General features: G+C 37.8%; 1 long non-coding RNA gene across 1 annotated transcript in view; it reads right to left on the reverse strand.

Moving 5' to 3' along the window:
- Positions 1–3,034: 3,034 nt before the first annotated feature.
- LOC102410187 overlaps positions 3,035–24,505 on the reverse strand; it is a 113,615-nt gene continuing 92,144 nt past the window's right edge. The window contains exon 3 of the long non-coding RNA XR_327940.4: positions 3,035–3,336. This is a non-coding gene — a long non-coding RNA (uncharacterized LOC102410187). The remainder of the gene's footprint in view (positions 3,337–24,505) is intronic.

Below are 24,505 nucleotides of genomic sequence, written 5' to 3' on the forward strand. Positions count from 1 at the left end.
GGAAAAAAGCATATGTAGGATATCAACAAAATGTGAAACCAAATTACATTACAATTTGTCAGTTATTAAAGGATATATACATTTACCCAAGTCACATTTTATCCACTTATGTGTCAGAATGACACTTCTCGAATCTGAATTACATCAATTAACGCCATCCCTTCACCTCTCTGTAACCCTGCTTCCCAATAGTTAAGAGGCATTCAGAGAATAGGGAACGAGGACACCATTGTTGAGGGACTTTAGATTTAAAAACCTACAAGAGTGCATAAAGACACAGAGACACATTTAATGAGACAGCATAAAATAGTAGCTGGTCACTTGCTCCTGAAATCTTCATGGAACAGATCTGTTTAGAAAGAAAAGAAAAAGGCTTTGATATAAACTAATAGCAGGCTTGTATAAGAGAGAAAATATCTTTTTAAAAGATGTGAGAAGATGAAAAGCAGAGAGTCAATCTTCCCAAGACAGAAATCTGAATCAGAGTTGAGCTGCCTTTCCCTAAACTGACTTGAACTTATTAACGTCTTGAATCTGAACACTGGCACTTGGAAATTTCAGAATAGCTCATCAATTTTCAGTACTTTTGCTTAAGGCCAGCATGGCACCCCACTCTTGCCTGGAAAATCCCATGGATGGAGGAGCCTGGTGGGCTACAGTCCATGGGGTCGCTGAGAGTTGGACACGACTAAGTGACTTCACTTTCACTTTTCACTCCTATGCATTGGAGAAGGAAATGGCAACCTACTCCAGTGTTCTTGCCTTGAGAATCCCAGGGACAGGGGAGCCTGGTGGGCTGCCATCTATGGGGTTGCACAGAGTCGGACACGACTGAAGTGACTTAGCAGCAGCAGCAGCAATGGAACAAGAACAAAAATAGAGCAGGTGTGCTTGCTTTTTATATGTGTTTCCACAAACTGAAAATGAACCCGGAGTGAAAAACTACTTACCTGAATCATTTCCTATGTCAGAACCACCACCTCGTATTTACATTTCTCAAAGTATTTACATACTCATCCTAGTGTGGTGGGAAAGACGTATGCATGCGATCTAAGAGCCTGTGCTCAATGTTGAAACTGTGCTGTTATTAAGGAAAGCTGGAGTTGCTAAAGTTCATGCTACTTTTAAAAATATTTTTAAATATTATCAAAATAATCATTCATATAACTTAAAATATGACAAAATGTGCCTGGGGAATTTTAATTTGAACATTATTAACTTTTTCATGTAAACATTATTTTTATCTTTTAGTTGAGTTTATGAAAGTTATACCTGAGACATAGTTGAAAGAATCAAATGACACTATGAAGGGAGGGGAGTTGCTTATGAAAAATAGCAGTTTCTTGGGCCTTTCTACCCTGATTTTTCCCCTTTTGAAGATAATAACTTGCTTCTCTTTCAGGCAATTATTCTAGAATTGCCTCCATATCTCTAAATAACATGTATCATTTTTAATCTTCCTTTTTAATTTTCCTCCTATGGAAGATTTAGCACCTTTTCCTACTCCTGCCACACACTCACACATTTGTCCCTTTGCTCCCTACATGCGTGTGTGTGTGCTAAGTTGCTTCAGTTGTGCCTGACTCTGTGTGACCCTATGGACTGTAGCCTGACAAGCTCCTCTGCCCATGGAGCTTCTCCAGGCAAAAATACTGGAGTGGGTTGACATCCCTTCCTCCAGGGGATCTTTCTGACCCAGGCATCAAACCCACATCTCTTATGTCTCCTGCATTAGCAGGTGGGTTCTTTACCACTAGTGCCACCTGGGAAGCCCTTGCTTATTACTAATGTAGATGATAAATGGGGAAGATCAATAATCAAGTGTTTTGATATTATGACTATATAAGTAACATCCACAGATGTGGTATGAAGCAAACTATACTGTTCCCTGCTATGATATTGTTCTCTCAAAATGGAGCTAATAATTATATTACTTGTCATTATTTATTTAACATTCTATATCTTCATCACTAATTCAAGCCCTAACTCTTTGTTGGTTTTCTAATTCTCCTCTCAAGATATACAGAGCAAGTTTCTATCAGTTTCCTTCTTCTGAAGAAGTCTCCCTTTGAGCCTCTGATCTGTTCTAATCCATGACGTATCCTCACTCCCAGGAAACCAAAGACACTCCTAGAATTAACAGTAGATTGTTCTGGGGTGGAACTGCATAGAAGGTGGAAGAATTGGTGTCTTCCCCCTGCCTGAATGCACATGCTAAATACCCATGTAAAATGGACGCATCGGTGTTATTGGTAGATGGTTCACCCAAACCAGCTAAGTTTCTGGGAAGCACGTGGGCAAGACCCACCCTGACTTACTACAAGCAGTGAAGAATAAATTATTGCCTCTGATCCCATCCAAGTCTAAACTCATAGCCCAGTGTCTAGTCACCCTGTTTGGCTTATGCCTAACCACAAACAGAATCTTATCACCAAGAAAAAGGATAAGAGACCTTGGATAAGAGACCATCAATTTCTTCTCTCTATTGGTGCTCTTTTCACTGGTGCTCCAGTGATGCTTGGCATAGGGGACAACTGACTCCCGCTTGCTAAAGTCTCAGGATGCTGGAGCCAAGAGGCAGAAAGAAAGGAAATAAGACTATGAATGTGGGAGTAACTTAGAAATTTAAATACATAGTTTGGAATGGAAAGTATAATGGAAAATAAAAGTTAAAGAAAAAATCTGTAGCCCAAAATGAGGGAAAATATACATGAATAAACTATCATTTTAAGTAATATTTTTAAAGTGGTAAATTAAAAGATTAAACTTTCCATAAAGTTGTTTGAATAAAATAATAATAGAATTAGTTGTTCAAAAGATACAGAATCCTGACATTTCAATACATAACTGCTAAATAGCTGAGGTTACACCAAGAAGTACATCAGTGCAAAGAGAGGGGCTTTGAATCCTAGCTACAATGATATGTAAACTTGGGGCATGTTTTAACTCCCCTGAGCCTCTCCATTCTTCAAAATGGAGAAAAGATTATTTACTTTATGATTGTTGTGAGCATTAAGAATACACTGACGGCATGCCAGGTCTACACATTTCATAAACATATACAATATAATTGTACCATTCATAAAAATACAGTAGTAAGAAATGGGGAATGTAAATACATAGATGTATTTGCTTGAATTTGCACAAAGAAACCATTCAGTTCAGTTCAGTTTAGTCGTTCAGTCGTGTCCAACTCTTTGCGACCCCATGAATCGCAGCACTCCAGGCCTCCCTGTCCATCACCAACTCCCGGAGTTCACCCAGACTCACGTCCATTGAGTCAGTGATGCCATCCAGCCATCTCATCCTATGTAGAAAATAGTATAGTTTCTTAGCCTAGGGAGAAGAGAGAAAAAAAGGATGAAAGGGAGAATATAGGAGTGAGATTTTTCACTGTACCTCTTTATTTGTTTTGATTGGTTTCACAGTAAAATTAAAATCTACTCTCTATCCATCAGGGCTAGATGTTTTGCATGATAGTCATTTCTTACATTTTTGATAATAAATAATCCCTCTTACAGATTCAGCTCCACGACCATGACTCCATTTTCTATGACCTTCTATAACTGCCAGTTAGCAACAAAAGCAAAATGTAGTTCTACCTATTTGTATCAGACTTTCAACTACCAGTGAAAACCAGCTCTGTGCTCTTGTGTCACAACCGCAGCCAGGAGCAAATCACAGATGCACTGATTTTCGGTATCTATATAATTCACTACTGTTTCAGATTCTACCTGCCTTTTTTTTTTTTTTTTTTTAATTCTAAGGGAAATACATTTGGCAAACTGGATTTCTTTGGTAATAACAAATGATCTACCTCAGAAATGTTCAGCTAAAATAAACAATTATTTACTACAGTATCTAATATTAATTTCACTCTCCACTAATGCCAGTTATTCTACAACCTTGCTTAGAAATGCTCATGTTGAGAATAAAAAAAATACAGTGTAGAGAATGAGATAATAATGCTTTAATGTATTAAAGTAGGAGGACAAATTTTTTCTCACATATGGTTTGTTTTTCCTGGGTGAGTAGAGGAAGAAATATAGGTGAGGAGACTTTTAGTTTGTATTCTGTCTTGGTGTTAAAACTTTCTGCTTAAGGAATCTAGAGAAAAATTATTACTTGTGTTAAGTTCTTTATATTCAAAATTTGACACATTACAAGGTTTGCCAATGACATTGTTCATACAGACCCCAAATCCTTCTGCTTTCTTTTCTCTCTTGGGGAAAAACTTTCTTTAAAAAGAACTGAGGCTCAGTTGAACTACATAACTGCTTTTTTTTTTTTCAGCTCTGATAATTCAGGAAATGAAAATGTAAGCTATTCATGCTTAAAATGAAGATGTACTATAATTGGAGAACCAGGAAAAACATTAACCTAGTTAAAACACATGTCTTTTATTAGGGGAGGAGCAAGAGTGAAAAAATAGTTGTTTTTAATATTTCTGGCTTTATTTTCATAGAGGCTGGTACCAAAATTTGATGATCTTAGAATATGCCAATTTAGAGAAGGAAACAGAGATTCAACACTCTTAGGGATTTTTCTGTAGGATCTATAATTCCAGGTATACCGTTTCCTGCCTAGTAGCAGGACAAAATGCAGCTTGACTAAAGTGACAGGTCGAAGCTCTAGAGTCAATCTTGAAATTCAGGCTTTTCAATTTCAGTTGAAATTCATTAAGCTAAAGGTACATATGACCTAGAAACTGTTTTCACATCTGTAAGCATATCAGTCTTTTCCTTTATGAAAGGACAACCTCTTTCTTCTATTGCACTTGTAAAATTTCCCTTAGGATGCAAAATAGAATACCAATTGATGTTTTAATTGGAATTTTGAAGAAGAATTCATCAACCTTGAGTATGTGGGACTTTAAAGGTACAAATGCATTTTTTGAGTTCCTCACAGTTCTCATTCACATTTTGTCTAGGTGAGAGTTGTTTGTACACTCGTCTTATCCCCATACCAACTATCTTGTGTCCACTTCAGAGCATTGCACAGTATTTCCCTTCTGCCTAGAATATTCTTTCCTGGGTCAGCACCTCCCAGCTTCCATAGCACTCAGGTTTCAATTCAAAGACAGGCCTTCAGTTCATGCCACTTTACTCTATATTGTCTTCAAATTCTTATTTATGCACATATTTATGTGTTGATTTCTGTTTCTTTCCAACTATAATCTTAGTTCATCAAAACCAGGGTATCTATCTTGTTTACCACTACTGCTTGTGCTTAAAATAGAACCTGGTCCAATATAGACTTATAAATGATTGTAAACTCCTTAACAACAAGAATATAGTTTTTATTCAGCCCTCAGAAATGATATAGATATAGTAGCCCAGCTGATAAAGAATCTGCCTGCAATGGGGGAGACTTCTGGGTTCGATCCCTGGGTTGGGAAGAATCCCAAGTATTCTTGCCTGGAGAATCCCCATGGACAGAGGAGCCTACAGAGGAACCTGGTGGACTACAGTCCATGGGGCTGCAAAAAGCTGGACATGACTGAGTGACTAACCACAACACGGTAGCTAACTAAGTTGCAAAGGATTATACCACTATCCTTAAATGTGAAAAAAAAAAAAAAAAATGAAACTGCTCACTCAAATCAAGTTTAAAACCAAAAGAAATATTTAGAAAAACACTAGATCCTCAGGTCTAGATTCAAAGTAAATGAAAAAGTAAGACTAAAAAATTTTTTTGAAAATTTGTGACCTTCTTTTGCTAATTGAATATTGTAAAATCTGATTTCAAGTCCATAATAAACTATGCAATTGAACCATAAGTCATCAAAGTTTGAATCCATACTTGGTAAGGATATGGGAAGGAGGATTTTGTAACTCCTTTACAATACTATGATGATTCAGTTTAATAATGTGACTACTATTACTGAAAGTGTTAGTTACTCAGTCCTGCCTGACTCTTTGTGACCCCATGAACTGTAGCCCCCCAGGCTCCTCTGTCCTTGAAATTCTTCAGGCAAGAATACTGAAATAGGCAGTTATTCCTTTCTCCAGAGGATCTTCCCAACCCAGGAATTAAACCCAGGTCTCCTGCATTGAAGGCATATTCTTTACCATTTGAGCCACCAGAGAAGCCCATCGTTACTAATTTAACAGAAAGAATTAAGGTATATTTAAGAAGACTTTTGTACCAAAATGTGTCTTCAAAAATGAGGGAAAATATTATATTGTCAGGAAAAGAGACAAAAAATAAAAGAAATATTTATAGAAGAATCTGACTAAAAACACACTTTCACCTGTTTAGTTATATTAGGCATGTAAGTAAGTCTAATAGGTATAAAACAGCTGTTTTGCAGGTAAAAAGAGTTTAAAATCAATAATTACTTGTGGTTAAACTTTCCACATACTCAAGATTTCCTAAGTGCAAGACATTGTGATGGTAACTGGCAAACTATATCATTTAATGCTCCCAACAAACTTATGAGGATTATCCCTATTTTACAGTTGAAGAGGCTTAGAGAAACTAACCATACTCTCCAATATTAAAGAGGTAGGTAGCCAGTGCCAAAGCAAGGAAAGATTCAAGCCTGAATATCTCAATCTCCACAGCCCTTTCTGTTTCTATATTACCTTACATTCTGTAAGCATGTGTTTTGTGTTTGTTTTTACTAAGCACAGTTTACATAATATTATATTAGTTTCAGGTGTACAAAGCACTAATTTGATATTCTATCCTTCACATATTTTGTGCCTACTCACCTCCCCTCCAGTAACCCAATCATCTCCCCTCCAGTAACCACTAGATTGTTCCCTGTATCTATGGGTCTGTTTCTGTCTTATTATATTTGTATGCTTGTTTTACTTTTTAGATTCCACATATAAGTGAAAGCAATATTTACCTTTTTCTGAACTATTACACTAAGCATAATACCCTCCAGGTCCATCCATGTTCTCACAAATGGCAAAATCTCATCCTTTTTTATGGTTGAGTAATATGCCACTATTTACAGTGGAATGTTACCCATTCATCTTCTTTATCCATGAATCTGTTCATTAATGCTTAGGTTGCTTCCATAGCTTGGCTGTGGTAAATAATGCTGCCATGAATATTAACATGCATGTATCTTTTCAAATTTGCTTTTGTTTTCTCCAGATACATACCCAGGAGTGGAATTGCTGGGTTGTGTGGTAGTTTTATTTTTGATTTTTTGAGGAATTTCCACACTGTTTTCCATAGTGGCTGTACTAATTTAAACTGTATATAAATACCCCTTTCATCCACATCCTCTACAATGTTTGTTAAGAAATCTTTTTGAGAATAGCCATTCTGACTGTTATGAAGTGGTATCTCATTGTGGTTTTGATGTGCATTTCCCTATAGCTAGTAATGTTGAGCACTTTTTAATGGCCCTGTTGGCCATCTGTATATGTTCTGTGGGAAAAGGTCTTCCCTGAGAAAAAAATAAACCTGGAAGTCTCATGATCCCTAACTTCAGTGTATACTACAAAGCTACATTTATCTAAACATCATGGTACTGGCACAGAGAGAGAGAGAGATAGATCAATGGAACAGAACAGACAGCCTAGAAAAGAAACCCTCATATGCTCAATTAACCTATGACAAGTTGAGTTCAGTCACTCAGATGTGGCCAACTCTTTGTGACCCCATGGACTGCAACATGCCAGGATTCCTGTTCATCACCAACTCCTGGAGCTTACTCACTCATGTCCATCAAGTTGCTGATGCTGTCCAATCATCTTATCCTTTATCATCCCCTTCTCCTCCTGCCTTCAACCTTTCCCAGCATCAGGGTCTTTCCCTGATGAGTCAGTTATTCGCATCAGGTAGCTCAAGTATTAGAGCTTCAGCTTCAGCATCAGTCCTTCCAATGAATATTCAGGACTGATTTCCTTTAGGATGGACTGGTTGGATCTCCTTGAAGTCCAGGGACTCTCAAGAGTCTTCTCCAACACCACAGTTCAAAAGCATCAATTCTTCGGCACTCAGCATTCTTTATGGTCCAACTCTCACATCCATACATGACTACTGGAAAAACCATAGCTTTGACTAGATGGACCTTTGTTGGCAAAGTAATGTCTCTGCTTTTGAATATGCTGTCTAGATTGGTCATAGTTTTTCGTCCAAGGAGCAACTGTCTTTTAATTTCATTGAAAGCATCTTTTAATTTTATAACAAAGGAGGCAAGAATATGTAATGGGAAAACAGTCTCTTTAATAAAAGTGGTGCTGGTAAAATTGGACAGTTACTTACAAAAAACAAAATCATAACATTTTCTTACACCATATACACAAACTCAAAATAGATTACATACCTAAATGTAAGACCTGAAACCATAAAACTCCTAAAGAAATCATAGCCAGTATGTGCATTGATATTGGTCTTAGAGTTTTTTTTTTTTTTTAATCTGTCTCCCCAGGCAAGGGGAACAAAAACAAAAATAAACAAATGGAACTGAATCAAACTTAAACCTTTTTGCACAGTGAAGGAAATCATCAGCAAAACAAAATGGCAACCTACAGAATGGGAGAATATATTTGCAAATTATATGTCGAATAAGGGTAACTATCCGTAACATTTTAAAACTCAAACAACTCAATATCCAAAACAAACAATCCAATTTTTTAAATAGGCGAAGGACCTGCAGGCATCTGTTTTTTTAACTAATTACCAGCATCTTTGCCTAAAAGTTCCTACAGTCATTACTGGCTAGATCTCCAAGGCTGGATACTTAAAATTCAGCCTTATAATCAATCCTTTTTATACTGCCATTAACAAATAAAAAAAGAAAAAGGAATTTCCCCTTGAGATACAACAGGATGGTAGCCAAGTCGTTTCTCAGACCAATATTTATGTTCCTACGAGGCCAAAAGCAAGCTTTGTTTTCATCTTTAAAAGTTTATTTTTCTGCTATTAATTTGGAGGATACATGGAAAGCAAGCTTACAGGCTAACTGAAATTGTGAAAAGAAAGATACGATTAGAAATAATGCACTTGGATTCATATGAATCATTTGGGTTCTGGGACGAATGTACAGTAAATTGAGCTCAGTCCAGAGAAAATGAGATAAAACGAGTTTAGGAGCAAATAATAAGATGTGAAAATACATATTATATGGAACAATGCTTCAGGTTAATAGCTAGGAAGCTCTTTTAAGAATTAAGGCAGAAAAATCCTCATAGAATCCACTCGTCTATACAACAGACATGGTAAAACAAACTGATATGGTAGATAAGGTGATGGCTGTTGCTGGAGGCTGACTGGTCAAATATAAAATAGTAATGATATTGACAATGGTGAAGGGAATTACAAATGTCATGCAGTAGGGCTACTGTCCCATTATCATTTTCAAACATTCTCAGAAAATTAAGGGCCATCTAAGTCTATGCCCTGACCAGTAACGCTGAAGAAGCTGAAGCTGAACAGTTCTATGAAGACCTTCAAGACCTTCTAGAACTAACACCCGAAAAAAAAAAATGTCCTTTTCATTATAGGGGACTGGAATGCAAAAGTAGGAAGTCAAGAAACACCTGGAATAATGGGCAAATTTGGCCTTGGAGTACAAAATGAAGCAGGGCAAAGGCTAATAGAGTTTTGCCAAGAGAATGCACTGGTTATAGCAAACACCCTCTTCAAACAACACAAGAGAAGATTCCACACATGGACATCACCAGATTGTCAACATCGAAATCAGATTGATTATATTCTTTGCAGCCAAAGATGGAGAAGTTCTACACAGTCAGCAAAAACAAGACCTGGAGTAGACTGTGCCTCAGACAATGAACTCCTTATTGCCAAATTCAGACTTCAATTGAAGAAAGTAGGGAAAATCACTAGACCATTCAGGTATGACCTAAATCAAATCCCTTATGATTATACAGTGGAAGTGAGAAATAGAATTAAGGGACTAGATCTGATAGACAGAGTGCCTGATGAACTATGGACAGAGGTTCATGACATTGTACAGGACACAGGGATCAAGATCATCCCCAAGAAAACAAAATGTAAAAAAGCAAAATGACTGTCTGAGGAGGCCTTACATATAGCTGTGAAAAGAAGGGACCCGAAAAGCAAAGGAGAAAAGGAAAGATATACCCGTTTGAATGCAGAGTTCCAAAGATTACCAAGGAGAGATAAGAAAGCCTTCCTCAATGATCAGTGCAAAGAAATAGAGGAAAACAATAGAATGTGAAAGACTAGAGATCTCTTCAAGAAAACTAGAGATACCAAGGGAACATTTCATGCAAAGATGGGCTCAATAAAGGACAGAAATGGTATGGACCTAACATAAGCAGAAGATATTAAGAAGAGGTGGCAAGAATACACAGAAGAACCGTACAAAGATAATTTTCACAACCCAGATGATCATGTTGGTGTGATCATTCACCTAGAGCCAGACATCCTGGAATGTGAAGTCAAGAGGGCCTTAGGACTCATCACTATGAACAAAGCTAGTGGATGTGATGGAATTCCAGTTGAGCTATTTCAAATCCTAAAAGATAATGCTGTTCAAGTGCTGCACTCAATATGCCAGCAAATCTGGAAAACGCAGCACTGACCATAGGACTGGAAAAGGTCAGTTTTCATTCCAATACCAAAGAAAGGCAATGTCAAAGAATACTCAAACTATCTCACAATTGCACTCATCTCACACGCTAGCAAAGTAATGCTCAAAATTCTCCAAGCCAGACTTCAGCAATATGTGAACTGTGAACTTCCAGATGTGCAAGCTGGTTTTAGAAAAGGCAGAGGAACCAGAGATCAAATTGCCAACATCCACTGGATCATGGAAAAAGCAAGAGAGTTCCAGAAAAAACATCTATTTCTGCTTTATAGACTATGTCAAAGCCTTTGACTGTGTGGATCACAACAACCTGTGGAAAATTCTGAAAGAGATAGGAATACCAGACCACCTGACCTACCTCCTGAGAAACCTGTATGCAGGTCAAGAAGCAACAGTCCTAACTGGACAGGGAACAACAGACTGGTTACAAATAGGAAAAGGAGTACGTCAAGGCTGTCTATTGTCACTCTATTTATTTAACTTATATGCAGAGTGCATCATGAGAAACACTGGGCTGGAGGAAGCACAAGCTGGAATCAAGATTGCTGGGAGAAATAACAATAACCTCAGATATGCAGATGACACCACCCTTATGACGGAAAGTGTAGAACGAAAGAGCCTCTTGATGAAAGTGAAAGAGGAAAGTGAAAAAGCTGGCTTAAAGCTCAACATTCAGAAAACTAAGATCATGGCATCTGGTCCCATCACTTCATGGCAAATAGATGGGGAAACAATGCAAACAGTGGCAGACTTTATTGTTTTGGGCTCCAAAATCACTGCAGATGGTGAATGCAGCCATGAAATTAAAGGACGCTTACTCCTTGGAAGAAAAACTATGACCAACCTAGACAGCATATTAAAAAGCAGAGACATTACTTTGCCAACAAAGGTCCATCTAGTCAAGGCTATTGTTTTTCCAGTAGTCATGTATAGATGTGAGAGTTGCATATAAAGAAAGCTGAGTGCTGAAGAATTGATGCTTTTGAACTGTGGTGTTGAAGAAGACTCTCGAGAGTCCCCTGGACTGCAAGGAGATCCAACCAGTCCATCCTAAAGGAAATCAGTCCTGAATATTCATTGGAAGGACTGATGTTGAAGCTGAAACTTCAATACTTTGGTCACCTGATGTGAAGAACTGACTCATTTGAAAAGACACTGATGCTGGGAAAGATTGAAGGCAGGAGGAGAAGGGGATGACAGAAGATGAGATGGTTGGATGGCATCACCGACTCAATGGACATGAGTTTGGGTAGGCTCTGGGAGTTGGTGATGGACAGGGATGCCTGGCATGCTGCAGTCCATTTGGTCGCAAAGAGTCGGACATGACTGAGCGACTGAACTGCACTAAACTGAAGAGATGAGTGAGTAAGACAAGACCTATCTGAATCTTGATTCTATGTTTATTAGCTTTAAGATGCATGGAAGGCGTCAACTTCTCTAAGGTTTCTGATCAAGTAAAATAGAAGTAATAATAACCATCTCACAGAGTGTTTAATAATAAATAAAATGGTATATGTGAGAAGAGTTTGTGATCTGTACAGCATTATTGAAATGAAAATTTACAACATTAATAATCATAAAAGTTAAAATCAAAAGTAAATGTCCTACAGGAAGTATTAAGATCTCAATTATAGAAAATTAAAATATATGTGTTGGTAAGTCCTTAAAAATAATATTAGTACCATGACTAATGAGTTGTAAGACTGTAATTTTAGGTGAAAAAGCAAATAGTATACAGCATGATTTTATTTCAATAACAATCTGTGCTTGTATGCTTCAACATATTTATAAACAGAAGGAGAAGGTTATGGAATGTATTATTTCAGGCTATCAGGAGAGAGAGATACAGATTTGTTCAATTTTCATATAAAGCATATACACATCTGCATACACACATAACTTGAATCATTTGCATTATTCACAAGTTCATATAATATTTGGAATTTGAGAAACAAAGGGAATTTTTAAAAATAACATTGCTAATAAAAACTCTTGACAGCAATATTAATTAATACCCCAAAAATGTCACCCAAGTGTGCAGCAGCATCCAGACTTACAGAAGTGTTCTAGTTGACTATCCAACATACTTCAAGTCACCTTTGAACTATCATTCCAAACCAACAACATGAGGCAGCTTCCCTGGCCAATAAAATGACCCTCATAATGTCAAAGAAAGGCGTACACTGTGGGACCTGAACCTAATCTGAGGGCCCAGCGGCTCTAGGGCACCTGAAACTCTGATGGAGTGGTTCCGAGGCAGAGGGAGAGGTTATTAAGACCTCAATGCATAGCATGAAGCTCTTTAAATCTGGGAGCATCTAGGCCACCTGAGAGCTTGTTCTATCTTAATTGCATAGTGGAATTATTATGTTGTATTGACATGTTTAGTTTCAAGCCACTTCAGTTATGTTTTCCACCACCAGTTAGTAGGGGAAATTAGTGGCCATATCTTCTATTTCTTTATAATTCCCTTAGAAAATGTTCCTAAACTATAAAAACTCTATAAAGGGATGTTGACAGGATATAAACTTATGCTTAAGGGCTCTATGTCAGAGAAATCCTAATGAGAATTAATAAATCAACTTTAAATAAACCTGTCTAACTCTGTTCCTTTGTTTTTCATTTTCATGCAGGTCAGGTTGTGTGGAGAGAAATTACGTTTGCCAGAGCAGATGCTTTTATGACAAATCAAAGGAGTTGGGGATGTTTAGGAAGGAGAATGGAAATCTTTGTAAGCAAGGCAATATTTCTTGATTTTTAGTGATTTCTCTCAATTGTTCACAAGTTTTCCCAAGTGTTTGAAGTGGTCCACTCAGCTGTAGCCCTGCCCAGAGAGAGAGTCTCCCACAAAAGCAATATTTCCTCAACTTCTTGAAGTAGAGAGCAAAATGTTGTCACTTCATCATAAATGTTCTTATTTCCTCCAGAAATACTTCTTTGAATTTAGGGACCTTTTTACTTTCACCAAGGAGTCCTGAGGTACTTTGCTTCAGTGGCAATTTGAGGATAAGACCTAGATAGGCCCTTGGCTTTTCCAGCTGACCCTGCCACATCTTCAAAACAGCATTCCAAACCATAGCGGAAAGGCTTTGAAAGAGGCCAAAGGCTTGGAAACTGATATTCTTCTGTCTAAATTGAGAAATGAGCTGCCACAAAGAGAAGTATTCTTCTAATCTATTAAAATAAATGATACAGAAAGAGGGTGTTCAATTCAGTTCAGTCACTTAGTTGTGTCCAACTCTTTGCGACCTCATGGACCACAGCACCTAAGCAAATGTGGATTGCTCCTCATAGAGAGGGTTGCTCCAGCTATGCAATGGGATGGGGTCAACATGAAACGCTCTGAAAGACATGAACCCAGCAATGATCCTTTGAATATGTAACGTTGCCTGCAGGCTACACAGAATATATTGAACCCTATTCTAGCAATATTTACTGCGCCTAGTAGTACTGTGGTCCTCAGGATGAAGAAGGCCCAGCTTGAGGACACTCAAACAAACACATGTAAAGACAGTCTTTCCTTCACCTTCAGAGTATAATAACAGCCCCAGAAATTCGCAGGACCATACTCAGAGAACCTAAGTGAAAGTTGCTCAGTTATGTCCAACTCTACGACCCCATGGACTACAGCCCACCAGGGTCTTCTGTCCATGGAATTCTCCAGGCAAGAATACTGGAGTGGGTTGCCATTTCCTTCTCCACATGCTCAGAGAACCTAAAAGGTACATGAAAGGAAAAGTTCAAAGCGGAGTAATTCTCCAAAGGTGGGCAAAGGAGAAAAAATAAATTAAGGTAGTAGAGGAGCTGCAAATTCAATGAGTTGAGTAATTCTAAAATTAATTATATATTTCTCACTAGAATGCAGTGTTGGAAATGCTGGATCCCCAGGGCTTTCTGATGTTTGTTTCTGGTGAGATATCAAGGCATATTCCCATCTTCTCACATTCTTAGGGGTAGGATAAAAAAATAAGTTCTAACAGAGTCAAAGTTGTAAGCAAAGAAAAATGTTCTAATAAAAATTGAAATATGGACAGATATTTAAAGTGTGGTCATCCTTTCATAGACTTATTTTATTCAAATCTACTAAAAATTAGCTTTAAAGAATCTCTGAATCTGAATTCAGAAAATTCACTTTCTGAATCTCACAAAAAGGACTTATACAGAAAATCCAAGGAGTTTTTTTAGAAAACCTTACGGTTTGTCAGAAGATGATGAAATGCAAATAGATGAGTCTGGAGAGGTGACAAGTTCAAATGTTGAAGCAGTAATGAGCTTGAGAGCATGCCAGGAGATGAAAGAGATTCTTTTGGCACTTTAGGGGGAACAAAAACAACCATTTTTCTTGGTACAAAATATGCAGCATCTTTTTATATAGTTTACAAAGGAAAAAGTTCTTCAGTTCCTGGAGTAAAAGCTTGATATAAAGTCTAGATGGCAGTCTCTTTGAAAAGCAATGATGATATTTAGTGTAATTAAGATAATTACAAGATAAATGCATACAAATTCTTGGTCATGATATAACTTTAATATATTTTCAGGAAAAATCTAGAAAATTAGGCATTCATGAATACATATTTCAACAATTTAGACAAGTAACTTTTATCTTAATGCAAGTTAGTTTTAATGCAGCAAAATGTTAAGGTTTAGACAGTTTCACCAGTATATTTTTTAATGATGGATTAAACTTGAAAGAATTAAGATTTGAATATAGCTCAGTGTTTAGTTTGTCTTTTATACGAGGATGAATCATTGAGAATGCCACTGGGAAGTCTGCAGTTAGCGGCATCCTGGAGAGCTGGTCAGAGTGTGTGAGAGCTTAACTTGTGGTTACTTTTGCTGTCAAGTTAACCATGCTGTATCAGTGCAACTACGATTTTAAATGACTCTTTCAGACTAACAAATAGCAGCTTCTAAGAATAATTGTTTTCTTCCCACCTATGGAGTAAAACTATGTTTTGCTGTTGGATTAATAATTTCTTTTACACACATTACAGAGAACCGAGAAAAGATAAGTACCCGAGTCATTTTTATTGATTGTGCGAATAACTTGATTGTGCTTGCTTCACTAAATTTCTTTGCTAGGATGGAACTGTGATTACCTTGTGTGAACTTAAAAAGCATTTTTTAGTAAAGATGTGCTTCTGGTGAAGTGGCTCTGAGAGGTTTACCAAGGAATTCATCGACTTCAAAGAAGTCTGGCAAATCATCTATGACAGATACAGGTTCTCTGTCCCCTTCACCTTTTTTTTTTTTTCTTCCTCTGCCTCCCTCTCAGTAGACAGGGTCCTTTTTGACACAGTTACATCAGACTTCTGCTATGAGGGTTGTGCTAGTAACACCAGAGAGACTGATCTTATATACCAGATTCCATTCCATAGAATCTGAAAAGTTTAACCCAAATCCCAGGGAAGGCTCTGAGCTGCCACCAACTCTGATTCCTCATTGCCTTCCAGAATAGACCCAGGAACAGTAGCTTTCCCAGCTCTGGCCACATGGAGTGGGCAGACGAGTAAAAGAAGAAGGGATGAGGGAAGATGTGTGGGGAGAAGGGAGCTAAAACGGACTCAAACAGACTAACAGAGTGCAATGAGAACAGTGAAATATCCTGCCTGTCAATGCAGGAAATGTGGGTTCAATCCCTGGATCAGGAAGATCCCCTGGAGAAGGAAATGGCACCCCACTCCAGGATTCATGTCTGGAACATCCTATAAAGAAAGGAGCCTGGTGGGCTGCAGCCCATGGGGTTGCAAAGAGTCGGACATAGCTGAGCACACACGTGTGCACCGGATTCTGAGAATGTTTGCAGTTACCAGTGAGACCATATTTTTTTCTTGTCAATGGACTATACACGCATGCTTCCTCAGACATTACAGACTATAATAGAGAGAGAGAGTTACATGTGGAATGTGAAATAAACTGATAAATGTTCTAAAAATAAAATCTCCTATTTTACACTTGGCAGTATTCTTGCTTCATTACAGTGTGGACTTTTATAGGAATATTTAAATTAACAGTAATAACAAGATGGCTTCAAACCCTTCCTACCTCTAAAGGACCAACCTGGCCCCCAAGTATCCATATGTTAAGTGTAAGTGTAAACAGATAAGACAAAATACAGAAGAAGTAATCAAAGTCAGAAAACCAAATGAAGTCAGCTATAAGATACTGATTATCATTTTTCCTGCATACTGTAGGAGATGTTGTGTACAGATAGGGACTCTTTATGAAGCATTTATGTGACTTGAGATTGCTTTTATGCAGACTGCCTTATGCTGTATTGTGTATTATGCTGTGTTAGCTGCTCTTGCAGCATGATTCATAAAATCAGGAGAAAGTGAATCCGTCTGAATTCTGATGATTGTAACCATTTCAATCATATGGAAAGAATGGGAGGAAAAGACACACAGCGATTATCTTATTATTTGATCCTCAGACAAGCAGAGGTTATCTAACTAAATGGCCAGTCTCAAATAAGCACAGGTTATTTCCTATATATCACTGAGCGGCCGGGCGTGTGAGGGACTTAAAGAGGAACATTATTCTTTCATCTCTCTGACCTAGCACAATCATCTGGAGTGGCATGAAGATGAAAGCGACTTTCTGACCCACAGGATATTACAACTCAGCTGAACAGGCTGGTCCTGTAGGCTAGAGTAATGGCATTTCACACTGTGCTTCTACCAGAGATATGCCATAGTAGATAACCTTATGGATATCTCTTCCTTTGTGTTTCAGGCTAAGCGCCATTTCCTCAGAAAGACTCCGCTGACTGAGTAAGGCTTTCGAGCACACATCCCTTCCTCATTATGTTCTCTTGCCCATTTGTATCATACTTACAACACAATATAACTGGGTATTTACTTTTCCATTTACAAAGCAGAAAGCCCCATAGATATCTGTTGAAAGAGGAAATGTAACCAAATGGTGGTAGCTTGAGGTTTTCACCAGGCAAGGAAATCTTCTATGCCCGGGGGGTTAGCTTCAAAGAGGCCCTCTCTTAGCTTCCTGCCTCCCAGCCTCACCAGGAGAACTTCACCTGGAGCTGCCATCTGAGACAATCCCGCCACCAAGGAGAACGTTTCATGAAAACCTAAATGTCCTCATTCTGCCTACAACTTAGGAACTAGATGATTTAACAAGCAGCTCACTGGGCAAAGTGTATGAACAGACAGCTCACATCAGAGGAAAAAATTAATAAACATGGAAATATATACAGCATCAAGAGACAAGAAGTAAAAACTGATAAAACCATACTTGATCCTCTATTTCTGCCTGCAAAGAGGGAGAGATTTAAGAGAAAAATCGCCACTAGTACTAATGGAGTGGAGGTTGAGGTGAAACAGGGGCACTTGTCCAGTGAAAACTGTCCCTGCCCTTTTGGAAAAGACAACATGCAGGGAACGTAATGATGATGTTACTATCTCTGATTCATTCCTCTGAGTTTATACTTAAGAGACAATTCAAAAGGAATTTTAATGAGGTGGATGAAACTGGAGCCGATTATACAGAGTGAAGTAAGCCAGAAAGAAAAACACCAATACAGTATACTAACACATATATATGGAATTTAGAAAGATGGTAACAATAACCCTGTATACGAGCCAGCAAAAGAGACACTGATGTATAGAACAGTCTTTTGGACTCTGTGGGAGAGGGAGAGGGTGGGATGATTTGGGAGAATGGCATTGAAACATGTATAATATCATATGTGAAACGAGTTGCCAGTCCAGGTTCGATGCACGATACTGGATGCTTGGGGCTGGTGCACTGGGATGACCCAGAGGGATGGTATGGGGAGGGAGGAAGGAGGAGGGTTCAGGATTGGGAACACATGTATACCTGTGGGGGATTCATGTTGATATATGGCAAAACCAATACAATATTGTAAAGTTAAAAAAAAATAAAATTTAAAAAATAATAATAAAAAATAAATTAAAAAAAAGTTAATATACATAAAAACATTCATTATTCTGTATCACTGTAAACATTTGGGAAACATCTAAATACCCAATACTTAACGAACTGCAATGGTACAAAAAAGAAATAAAAAGTTAATAGACATTAAAACATCTACAAATGAAATTAATACTAGGGAAATAAATCTGTTTAAGAAAAATACAAAATAATACATATATATCATATATTCATTTAAAAGCTACTTATTAAACACCTATTGTATACCAGACAATATTCTATGAGCTGAGAATGTGTCCACAAACAAAACAAACTTCCTTTTCAGAGATTTTATTCTATTTGGTAGAGATACACAAGAAACCACTAAGAAATAAAATCAATGATGGCTTTCCACATATGACAATGTCTCATTACAGTCAACCTCCAAATACGTCTGTAAGCAAGTTGAGTAAAATAATTTTGTTCCTAAAATAGAATCTTTTACAATTTTAATGTCTTTTCTCCAAATTAAGCCTCTCTAGGTTACTGACAAAAATAAATGCTAAGTGTATCTACTAAAAAAAGGCAAAAATTTAAGAAAAGTATTTCTCAAAAAAAAAAAAAAAAGATGACAAGGATGAAATTAACTCCAGAGGGCAGCACACTTGACTACATGGATGGGACCTAATCTGCCCCTCCCTTTCTAGGCTGGCTGTAATTTTATCTTGTTTAAATAAAACCACAAGTTTTTAAACAGAAATGAAATCCCTGGAAACTATATGTAATATAAGTTAATTATTTCACTTATGTGGCATGTATAGCCACTTCGGGTCTGCCTCTCAGTGTGGAGGTAAACTCCAAGGGAATATCTCATTTGCCACCATACCTGGAGAACCGACTATAGGGCTTGGCAAAAACCATAGCCTTGTTCTGGACTCTCTCTTACATATCACATCTGGTCTGGACTCTATTTGAAAAATACCTCCAGAATTAAGCCACTTTACACTATATTCTTTTTGGGAGACAATTCTCCATTACACTTCTGCCAATTTTACAAGGGAAGACACTGGTAGGTTTTGTCCTGGACTATCTTTTCAAGAAGGTTTGTGTAGCAAACATCCTTGGAAGATAGTGATAACGTCCACTCTAAAACAGAGGACAGGTCTGTTTGCCTCCCAGAATAACACAGATAACATTGCCAAAGAAAGCAAAGGCTAGGCAAGTTTGCACGTGGTCCATTAGACTGGGGTTTCCTAAGTTTGCAGGCCCTCAGCTGTGACACAAACCCACTGTATGCACAGTGTCCACTTGGGCTATTCTGCATCCCCCATGAGACTAGGGATGCAGTATTGCAGTATCTACGACCTGTAGATACTGCAGTATCTACAACCTGTTTTCCAATGGTTCATAAAACATACACATATTGTGTGTGTACATATGTATACAAATATGGAGAGAGATTTAAAAATGTGACAAAATATTAAAATTGGTGAAACTTAGTGAAGTCATACAGGTGTTCATATTATTACAGGTTGCTATTAGGGATGAAACAAACGTGACACTCATTTTCTGCCAGAAATGCAAGAAACAGACTAACTTGACAGCTCTGGTTCTCATAGTTCTTGGCATTTGTTTGTTTAGTCCTCAGTCATGTCCAACTCTTTTTTGAGAGTCCATGGACTATAGCCTGCCAGGCTCCTCTGTCCATGGGATTCTCCAGGCAAGAATACAGGAATGGGTTGCCATTTCCCCCTCCACGCGATTTTCTCGACCCAGGGATCAAACCAGTGTCTCCTGAATTGGCAGGGGTGTCCTTTACCACTGCTCCTCTCCTATCCAGGTACAGCTGACCATCATTTCTCACTTCAGTAGCCTCCTAATCAATCTCCTACCTCCTCTCAGGTCTCCCTACAGGCTTTCCTGCACATGCATGCCAGAAAGACCCATTCAAAACTAAGTCAGATAAAGCAGCTCCTCTGCTTAAACCCACAGTGGTTTCCTGCCTTACAAAACTCTAAGTCTCGGGCTTCCTGTTCCTTTATCTCATTTTGTTCTCCTCTCCTCACTGTTGCATGCTGGTCTCCTTGGTCTCAAAACCCTAATGCTTACCATTCCCCTGTTTTAAAAGCTCTCTCACAGAGTTGGATCAATCCCTGAACTCTTTCAGGCCTCAACGCAAACTTTGCTTTCTCAGCCAGGCCTTCCCTGATTATCCTACACAGACCTGCAACCCCTCCTTCCCTGCTCCACAACTTTATCCCCTTTCTCTGCTTTAGTCTTCTCTAAAGCATTCTTAGCTTCTAATATACCATTTTAAAATTTTGTTGTTGTTGTTTATGTCTTCTCACACTAGAATACAAACTCCAGGAAGACAAGGTGTTTGATTTCCTCATTTCAGTACTAGAGCATGGAGAAGGAATTGGCAACCCACTCCAGTGTCCTTGCCTGGAGAATCCCATGGATGGAGAAGCCTGGTAGGCTGCAATCCATGGGGTTGCACAGAGTCGGACACGACTGAAGCGATGATGCAGCAGCAGCAGCAATCTAGAGCAATCTCCATAGTTAAAACACAGAGTCGGTGTTTAATGCATTCTTGTTAAATGACTGAGGATGGACTTTTAATCAGGCCAAACTCAGTTTCTTTTTAACTAATGTCACTTTGGACATGTTACACAGCCTCTCTATGATCGACTTTCCTGTCTATAAAATAGAATCACCTTCTTCATATGACTGTCGAGTTGACTGGACAAGGGACACATGAAAAGCACCTACTAGGTATTTAACATTCTCCTTAACAAAATATCAATAAAATTTGTGGTAATTTGACAGAATACATTTTAGTATCACCAGGCAATGTTTGATTTATCTTATATATCGCTATGCATATCTTTTCATCTTTATATCTTCAGCATACAGTCCAGTCTCTAGCAAACACTAGTCATTCAATAAGGGTGTGCTTGTTTTGCTTTCTCTCATCATAAAGATACTATCAGGTTAAAGAAAATTCAGAAAACAGAGAGGAAACAAATCACCTATAGACCTATTGTAGTAACATGACTGTCATTACTATTTTGTTGTATTTTTTGGAATTTTTTCTATGACTATTTTTCAGTTGAAATGATCATGTGCATACATTTTTATGTCAAAGGTTTTCTTTTTTTGGTTATTTTTTGATGTAAACGTTTTTCCATATAGCTATGTTGCCTTTCCAATCAGTTTTTGAGAGCTGCATCATTTTGTCATGTAGAAGTATTATAGTTTACTTGGGCATTTTCTCATTTTTGGGTTTTTAGGTAATTTCTGACTGTTCAATGAATTTTAAAAGATCTAAAAAGGAAAGAATCTACGTTTTCTCTTTTTCTCTTCTCTAAACTAAAGCGTGTCTGAACCTTTTGGGGGAAAAGGGAACTGAATTTCTCTACTGTTCATTTGCAAGAGAACACTTCTGAATAATTCATGGGTACATAAGGATGGAAAAGATATACATCATCTAGCTGATTATTAACATAATAGAGCCAAATGAAGCCTTATCCTAAAAAGTCATTTAATTGCAGCTGTGAAATGAGAATTTGAACATTTTAGAAAGAAGTCATATTTGAGATGTAAATAAATAACTTTCAAAATTATTTTAAGGCATTGCTTAATGCAAATTCCTTGCTGTAAATGGTGGTTACTGTTCTTTTTCCCCATAAAAATGGAAAATCAGTCTTTCCAATTTACCAAGTTAGGGACCAATCTGGAGAATACTGTACTAAACTTCTAAAATATTTGTAAATAAAAGGTAACAAAAAATCACCTAGATTTATTCATGTAAATGTTAGTAGCTTTTTTTTCTTACTCTTTAATACGGTCCATGAAAAATGATTCAAATTGTAATATTAAAAAAAACTATGTGCTAATCACTCCAATCACTGATAATGTTTGATTATATCATTTAAGAAGGAATACTTCTTATATTAAAAATGGAAGCCATAAAGAAAGATGAAAAGATAAGTATAAAAATATTTATTTTCTCTTCTCTAAACTAAAGCGTGTCTGACCCTTTTGGGGAAAAAGGGAACAAAGCCAAGTACAGTAAAAAGAAAATGGAAGGATGGAACACTGCTAGCAGTCTCTCGAAATATTATTGAATATATGCATGATTCAAAAGCTATGAGCATCTGAATTCATCTTTAGTCCCATCTCTTTTAACCCCTCTTCCAATCTATGTTTAACTGCACTCTAGACCTAATTGTGTCCTGGTTGTGTAGATGTATGCTGAATTTGCTTTTGAAATTCTCCTATATTCAAACCCATTTCCTGGATTCAGTGTCTTCCTATTCTTGGTTTATTCCCTTATTCTGGTTAAAATACATTCTCCAACTGTCTCCTAGAAAGATAAGTGTTTGGAATACATATATATCTGAAAAATACTTTTATTCTACCTACTTGATTTATCCTATTTGATTAATCTCTTAAGAGCATGGGCACAGACTCTTAAAATTTTGAAGGTATTGTTCCAATATTTTTTAGCATCAATTCTTCAGCTCAGTTCAGTTTAGTCACTCAGTCTGACTTTTGCAACCCCATGGACTGTAGCACGCCAGGCTTCTCTGTCCATCACCAACTCCCAGAGCTAACTCAAACTCATGTCCATTGAGTCAGTGATGCCATCCAACCATTTCATCCTCTGTTGTCCCCTTCTCCTTCCACCTTCAATCTTTCCCAACATCAGGGTCTTTTCAAATGAGTCAGTTCCTCGCATCAGGTGGCCAAAGTATTGAGTTTCAGCATCAGTCTTTCCAATGAATATTCAGGACTGATTTCCTTTAGGATGGACTGGCTGGATCTACTTGCAGTCCAAGAGACTCTCAAGAATCTTCTCCAACATCACAATTCAAAACATCAATTCTTCAGCGCTCAGCTTCTTTATAGTCCAACTCTCACATCCATACATGACTACTGGAAAAACCATAGCTTTGACTAGATGGACCTTTGCTGGCAAAGCAATGTCTCTGCTTTTTAATATGCTGTCTACGTTGGTCACAGCTTTTCTTCCAAGGAGTAAGTGTCTTTTAATTTCACGGCTGTAGTCACCGTCTCCAGTGATTTTGAAGCCAAAAAAAAATAAAATTGACCACTGTTTCCCCATCTATTTGCCATAAAGTGATGGGACCAAATGTCACGATCTTAGTTTTCTGAATGTTGAGTTTTAAACCAACTTTTTCCACTCTCCTCTTCCACTTTTATCAAGAGGCTCTTTAGTTCTTCTTCACTTTCTGCCATAAGAGTGGTATCATCTGCATATCTGAGGTTATTGATATTTCTCCCAGCAATCTTGATTCCAATTTGTGTTTCAATCAGCCCAAAATTTCTCATGATGTACTCTGCATATAAGTTAAATAAGCAGGGTGACAATATACAGCCTTGATATGCTCCTTTCCTTATTTGGAACCAGTTTGTTGTTCTAAGTCCAGTTCTAACTGTTGCTTCTTGATCTGCATACAGGTTTCTCAGGAGGCAGGTCAGGTGGTCTGGTATTCCCATCTCTTTAAGAATTTTCCACAGTTTGTTGTGATTCACATAGTCAAAAGTTTTGGCATAGTCTATAAAGCAGAAATAGATGTTTTTCTGGAACTCTCTTGCTTTTTCCATGATCCAGTGGATGTTGGCAATTTGATCTCTGGTTCCTCTGCCTTTTCTAAATCCAGCTTGAACATCTGGAAGTTCATAGTTCATGCACTGGTGAAGCCTGGCTTGGAGAATTTTGAGCACTACTTTACTAGCTATGAGATGAGTGCAATTGTGTGGTAGTTTGAGCATTCTTTGGCATTGCCTTTCTTTGGGATTGGAATGAAAACTGACCTTTTCCAGTCCTGTGGCCACTGCTCAGTTTTCCGAATTTGCTGGCATATTGAGTGCAGCACTTTCACAGCATCATCTTTTAGGATTTGAAATAGCTCAACTGGAATTCCATCACCTCCACTAGCTTTGTTTGTAGTGATGCTTCCTAAGGCCCCCTGGACTTTGCATTCCAGGTTGTCTGGCTCTAGGTGAGTGATCACACCATCGTGGTTATCTGGATCATGAAGA

This window comes from Bubalus bubalis, chromosome 21, assembly GCF_019923935.1.
Source record: "Bubalus bubalis isolate 160015118507 breed Murrah chromosome 21, NDDB_SH_1, whole genome shotgun sequence".
Classification (NCBI taxonomy): domain Eukaryota; kingdom Metazoa; phylum Chordata; class Mammalia; order Artiodactyla; family Bovidae; genus Bubalus; species Bubalus bubalis.